Source organism: Oncorhynchus masou, unplaced genomic scaffold, assembly GCF_036934945.1.
Source record: "Oncorhynchus masou masou isolate Uvic2021 unplaced genomic scaffold, UVic_Omas_1.1 unplaced_scaffold_2865, whole genome shotgun sequence".
NCBI lineage: Eukaryota > Metazoa > Chordata > Actinopteri > Salmoniformes > Salmonidae > Oncorhynchus > Oncorhynchus masou.
This window is the reverse complement of record NW_027009290.1, coordinates 42,074-49,023: the sequence shown is the minus strand read 5'-3', so window position 1 is coordinate 49,023 and position 6,950 is coordinate 42,074. Positions and strand designations below refer to the sequence as shown.

At 48.5% G+C, this 6,950-nt stretch overlaps 1 pseudogene; it reads right to left on the bottom strand.

The window, feature by feature from the left end:
* Positions 1–118: 118 nt before the first annotated feature.
* On the bottom strand, positions 119–5,797 carry LOC135533978 (extracellular calcium-sensing receptor-like; annotated as a pseudogene).
* Between the last annotated feature and the right edge of the window lie 1,153 nt (positions 5,798–6,950).

Here is a 6,950-nt window from a genome sequence, read left to right as displayed (position 1 = left end):
ATCATGTGTTTCTTGGTGGTTTCTAATTGGACATCATGTGTTTCTTGGTGGTTTCTATTTGGACATCATGTGTTTCTTGGTGGTTTCTATTTGGACATCATGTGTTTCTTGGTGGTTTCTATTTGGACATCATGTGTTTCTTGGTGTTTCTCTCTGGTCTCAGGAGGATGATGAAACACTTAGGAGCAAACAGACAGAACAGCAGCCCAAAGCTGGATGCTAAGATGGCGAAGATCTCCACAGCTACAGTGTACTTCCCAGGAGAGCTGACGTAGGCAGGGACGAAGGAGATCCATACAGCACAGAAGATCAGCATGCTGAAGGTGATGAACTTGGCCTCATTGAAGTTGTCAGGGAGTTTCCTGGCCAGGAAGGCTAAGAGGAGACAGAGAGAGGCCAGCAAGCCGATGTAGCCCAGCACCAGAGAGAAGCCGACCACAGAGCCCACGTCACACTCCAGGACCACCCTCGGCCCCCGACCCTCTCTGCCGCCCCTCTTAGCCGGCCGGGGTGGAGCTACGACCAGCCACAGCACACAGATCAGCACCTGTGGAAGGGAACGGGGTTTGGAAGGACAAAGCACAGTCACCATAACAACAGAATACGGTCAGTGAAGGAAATCAATACATTCCAATAGTAAAAACTAGATGTTCACCTGGATGAGTGTGCAGATGGAGATGCCCATCCTTTGCTGAGTGGGACTGAAGTATCTCATCAGGTTCTCTCCAGGCAGAGTGGCCCTGAAGGCCACCAGCACCACCACAGTCCTGCTGAGCAGACAGGAGATGCAGAACACAAAGCTTACACCAAATAGGGTGTGTCTCAGCATGCAAGTCCATGGCTTCGGCCAGCCAATGAAAACCAGTGCACACAGGAAGCAGAGTTTGAGTGACAGCAGGAGCAGGAAGCTGAGCTCAGAGTTGTTGGCTTTCACCTGCAACGAGACAGAGAATGATAATTTAGACAGAGTAACGTCATAAATCTCATCCTTATGTGACACAGTACATTTACATTTACATTTAAGTCATTTAGCAGACGCTCTTATCCAGAGCGACTTACAAATTGGACGAACTGATGTCTCTCATGCAATGGAATGCACTTCCAGCTTTTACTTCCTGACATCGGGAACACTCAAAATGCCTGCCAGTCCATCCATTATGCCATCATTGATTTGAATGGGGACACCTGTTCTATTCATTGTGTTTCTATGATCACATGATTCAACTCACCAGGGGAGTATGGCGGTGGTAGAAGAAGGTGGCCAGGGCACCAGCTGTGAGCGTTGCCCCGGAAACTGAGATGACGGACAGGATGACGCCCATGGTGTCGCTGTAGGAGAGGAAGTCCACCAGCTGTGGGACGCAGGCCGTACGATCTGGGTTGGACCAGAACCGCTCTGGACACCTGATACACTCAACTGACCCTGACAGAGAAGGAACAGAAAGCAAGAGTCAGAATCAGAACCAGTCAGGACCAGTCAGGACCTGGACCAGTCAGAACCAAGACCAGTCAGAACCAGGACCAGTCAGAATCAGTCAGAACCAGGACCAGTCAGGACCCGGACCAGTCAGAATCAGAATCAGTCAGAACCAGGACCAGTCCGGACCAGTCAGGACCCGGACCAGTCAGGACCAGGACCAGTCAGAACCAGAATCAGTCAGAACCAGGACCAGTCCGGACCAGTCAGGACCCTGAATCAGACCAGTCAGAACCAGGACCAGTCAGAACCAGGACCAGTCAGGATCAGGACCATTCAGAATCAGGACCAGTCAGAATCAGAGACAGTCAGAATAAGGACCAGTCAGAACTCAGAACAAGTCAGAACCAGGACAAGTCAGAATCAGGACCAGTCAAGATCAGGACCAGTCAGAATCAGGACCAGTCAGAACCAGTCAGAATCAGGAGCAGTCAGAACCAGGACCAGTCAGAATCAGGAGCAGTCAGAACCAGGACCAGTCAGAACCAGGACCAGTCAGGACCCGTACAAGTCAGGATCAGGACCAGTCAAATATGAATTGGAATGAGAAAAGTTGATAGACGACCTGTTGTGTTGCTGATCTCTCCCTCAGCGCAGGACAGACAGTCAAAGCAGCAGACGGGCCTCCCCTTCTGTACCGCATGTCTGGTACCAGGGGGACAGGCAGCACTGCATATAGACACAGGGACCTACCAGACGGTGGGGAGGACGCAGTCATCATCATCATCATCACTATTATCACCACTATTACACACACACACACACACACACACACACACACACACACACACACACACACACACACACACACACACACACACACACACACACACACACACACACACACACAGAGAGAAGCAGGTTTGCTGGGCCCCTCTGGGGACGAGGTGAGGAATCTGACCACACAAATATCTCACATTCAGTATCATGTTGATGACAGAGCTTCCTGTCTGAACTAACATTCAGTATCATATTGTTGACAGAGCTTCCTGACTGAACTAACATTCAGTATCATATTGTTGACAGAGCTTCCTGACTGAACTAACATTCAGTATCATATTGTTGACAGAGCTTCCTGTCTGAACTAACATTCAGTATCATATTGTTGACAGAGCTTCCTGACTGAACTAACATTCAGTATCATATTGTTGACAGAGCTTCCTGACTGAACTAACATTCAGTATCATATTGTTGACAGAGCTTCCTGACTGAACTAACATTCAGTATCATATTGTTGACAGAGCTTCCTGTCTGACCTAACATTCAGTATCATATTGTTGACAGAGCGTCCTGTCTGAACTAACATTCAGTATCATATTGTTGACAGAGCTTCCTGTCTGAAACTTCAAAATTCAGTATCATACTGTTGACAGAGCTTCCTGACTGAACTAACATTCAGTATCATATTGTTAACAGAGCTTCCTGACTGAACTAACATTCAGTATCATATTGTTAACAGAGCTTCCTGTCTGAACTAACATTCAGTATCATATTGTTGACAGAGCTTCCTGACTGAACTAACATTCAGTATCATATTGTTGACAGAGCTTCCTGACTGAACATTCATGTGTTATTTGTTTTTTTCCTGTCTTTCTCTTTGCTGTATGTCTGCCTCAGGGTGAGAAACTAAACAAGTTTCTTTCTCACACACACACACACACACACACACACACACACACACACACACACACACACACACACACACACACACACACACACACACACACACACACACACACACACACACACACACACACACACACACTCCACACACACTCTCTGCCCCAGAGAAACCCAGCTAAGTGGTACTCACCTCATCTCCGCTGCCTCCTCCCCACACCACCTTCTCCATATTGATGTGAAACTGGTCGTCCACTCCGACTGAAGACAGAAAATGGCCGACCTGGACAAACTCTGCCGTCCCTCGTGGGTCACATGCCAGTTGATGATGTCATAAGAGGCAGGCGGATCACCATTCATGTCGAAGTGGATCAAATCCCCCACAGGAGTACTGAAGTTCACTCTCCTCAGATAATGAGCAATCTCAAAGACAAAAGGTTTATTGGAACAGGATTTAGAGTTAGAACCAGTGGTGGCTTAGGGATTTTAGTGCTCAACACTTATAAAGTGTGTCCATTGTATCCTGACTGGAAACGTTAGAGTTGTTAACCTGAAAACAGATCAACATGGTATTGTCACCTGGCTGGGCTGAAGCCTCCTGATGTCAGGGCACTGTCCACTATTAAAGGGTCCCTCCCCTGGTGAACAGGCCACCATGTCCTGAATGGCGTGGGCGATGGCGTACACAGCCTTGTACACATTGTAGCTGGCTCTCAGCTGAGACACGTCAGCATACTGGCTCTCCCCCTCACCTAGGATTGACACTTTATTTTACTGAGACAACATCGGGAATGGATCAGGACACACAAAACAGAGCATTAGTTGTAAACTTTCCCTCACCTATGACCTCTGAACCAGTACACTGTCGCCGGGACAACGGGGTCATGCTGAGGTCAATCCCCAGGAACACGCAAAAATCTCCTCCCACAATTCCCCCAGGAAGGGGTCAGAGTTCTGGTTTTCCCCATCAGGACGGAGGCGGGTTAGGAAAGGCCCCAGGCTGGGAATGACAGCTTTCTTCAGGGCAAATCCAATAGTCCCGGCAAGAGAGGGCAGGTTTTTGGGGGAAGAGAGAGTAGAGTAGGTGACCCAGGCTTCCGAGGCGATCCACTGCCTGTCTGTTATGTTCTGACGGACAACCTCTTCCATCAGGGCCTGAAGAATGAGACGGTTAAAAAGATCAAGATAGTCAGGTTGAAGTACATGATTATCAATAAGAAAATACTTGTCTATAAAGGGCATCAAGATATGGTAGGACAAAAACACTCTGCTACAGTTGTGTAACAAATACTTAACAATACTCTGACCAGTAACTGATTACCCGTGCATCCTGAGCGATGGCGAAGGTCACCACCACTCTGGCAGTAGATCCTCTGATTGTGTCCACGATGTACTTCATCCGTCTCTGAGATGGTACCTTGGGGATGACCATCAGTGGGAGAGAGGGAAGAGAGTCAGAGAAAATCAGAGAGAGTGTTTCTATTTTATATTCATGGAGAGTGGGCGAAGCAGAGTTAAAGAGAGACAGAAATCATCAGAGTGAGGTCGTACCTTGGGGATGACCTCTGCGTAGGCGACACAAACCCCAGATCCTTGGAGATCTTGGAGAAGCATCTGAACCCCAAACTTTCCATAGTCATCATCCCCTGACACCAGCCCCACCCACTCCCAGCCCAGCTGATGCAGCAGCCTGGCCATGCCCCGAGCCTGGAAGGCATCACTGGGTATCGTACGGAAGAACGATGGGTACCTCCAGTTGTCACTCAAACAGGCACAGGAGGCAAAATAACTCACCTGGGAGAGAACAGAGAGAGAGAGAGAGTCAGGGATAATAAGAATTTGTAGAAAGAGAGGAAACGTGAACATAGAGTCATCAAGATAGATATTTAATTGAATGTGTAAGTGTTATCTAGATAGATATTTGAGTGTGATCTGTAAGAAAGTCATTTAGATAGATATTTGAATGTAATCTGTAAGAGAGTCATTTAGATAGATATTTGAATGTAATCTGTAAGAGAGTCGTTATCTCTTTCCATCCCAGTCTGTAATCCAACCCCATGCCTCACCATGGGTAAATCAAAGGGCCCGAGGGTCTGTGCCACCACGATGGAGGCTGAGGAGCGGGCATCACCGATGATCACGGGCACCTCAGGGGTTGCTCCACACTCTGTTCCTGCCACAGAGGCATCCTGGCCGGTCACCATGGCTAGGGCTGCCCCCAGAGTGGTTCCCTCTGCCAGGCATGTGTCAGCAGCCAGGAACCCCAGGGTGAGGTTAGGAAGGAGGGCTGGGTCGCGGTTAATCTCCTCCACCGCAAAGATCATAGTCTGGAGCCAGCGGTAAGCACGCTGGTTGAACCTGACAGATGGAGGAAGGGAAGAGACAGGTAGAGAGGAGGTAAATGAAAACATTTTACACGTGAAAACAATGACACAAAGCTGTCATCACACATCACTTGGGAGTTGCGTACATTGTGCATGTCACATTTCCCTCAATACTCCGGAACTCCTGCTCTGGTAGAGGGGCTTCCACATGGACGGGGAACAGGCCTCCAATGACCACATCTCCTGCCCGATAAACACTGCCCGAGATGGGGTTAGCCATCAGCCGACAGGCCCCCCCTCCACCTCCAGACTGACCCCAGACATACCCAGGGATAGGGAGGCAGCAGAGCAGCCACAGCCAGCCACAGAGGCACATCACCTGGATAGAGACAAGGTCGAGGACTGGGAAAGTCCGTCACCTGGAAGAGAGAGATCAAAGCAAGATCGTACAGACAGAACACTGACTAAATAGAATGACATGAACAAAGAAACGCTAGTAATTAAGAGATACACCATACACCATACACCATACACCACACCACGGACACCTGTAACCAGACAGTTGTATGAAACAACAGTGATAGACACACAAAAAAACATGTTCCATCTCTGCCCTACCTATCTACAGTAAACCTTATCCTGGTGAGGGAGACAGACAGACAGACAGAGAGGATGAGTGTCTATCAGTCTAGCATCTCCTGCAGAGAGTGAAAGAGGGAGAGGAAGAGGAGAGAAGGAGAGATGCTGATATAGGGAGAAATGAGCCCCCGGCTAAAAAACAGACACACAGCCACCAGGGGGTGCTTGTAGGGACGGGTGGGGCAGGAGGGGGTTAATTGGGGCATGTTATTGGAGGATAACTTGGGGAACAGGTAATTGAGGGTAATTGGAGAAAGCCTATGAGGGTGATGTTATTGAAGGTAATGAAGTAGGAGAGGAGATGGGTAGATGGGTAGAGAGAGAGAGAGAGAGAGAGAGAGAGAGAGAGAGAGAGAGAGAGAGAGAGAGAGAGAGAGAGAGAGAGAGAGAAGGAGAGAGAGAGAGAGAGAGGGAGAGAGAACGAGAGAGAGAGAGAGCGCAAGAGAGAGAGCGAGGGAGAGCGAGAGGGAAAGAGAGAGAGAAAGAGAGCGAGTGAGCGAGTGAGTGAGTGAGTGAGTGAGTGAGCGAGTGAGTGAGTGAGTGAGTGAGTGAGTGAGAGAGTGAGCGAGCGAGTGAGTGAGTGAGCGAGTGAGTGAGTGAGTGAGGGGGAGAAGAAAGAAATACATTTTCCTTCCCTGAGCTGTACCAATGACAGCAGGTTGTTGTTAGAGATAATTGCATGTAATTGAAGAATGACTATGACACTGAAGTTAATCACTTTAATTACCACAGTCGCTGAGAACATGAGGTCATAAATCATTTCCTCCTATTCTCGCTCTCTCTCATTCATTCTCTCTTTCCCTCTCTCTGTCTAGTACTTATCAAGAGTAATTCCACTGAGATGGGGTCTGTGTTCTGTTTGAGCCTGATACACAGGAGTGTGTGTGTGT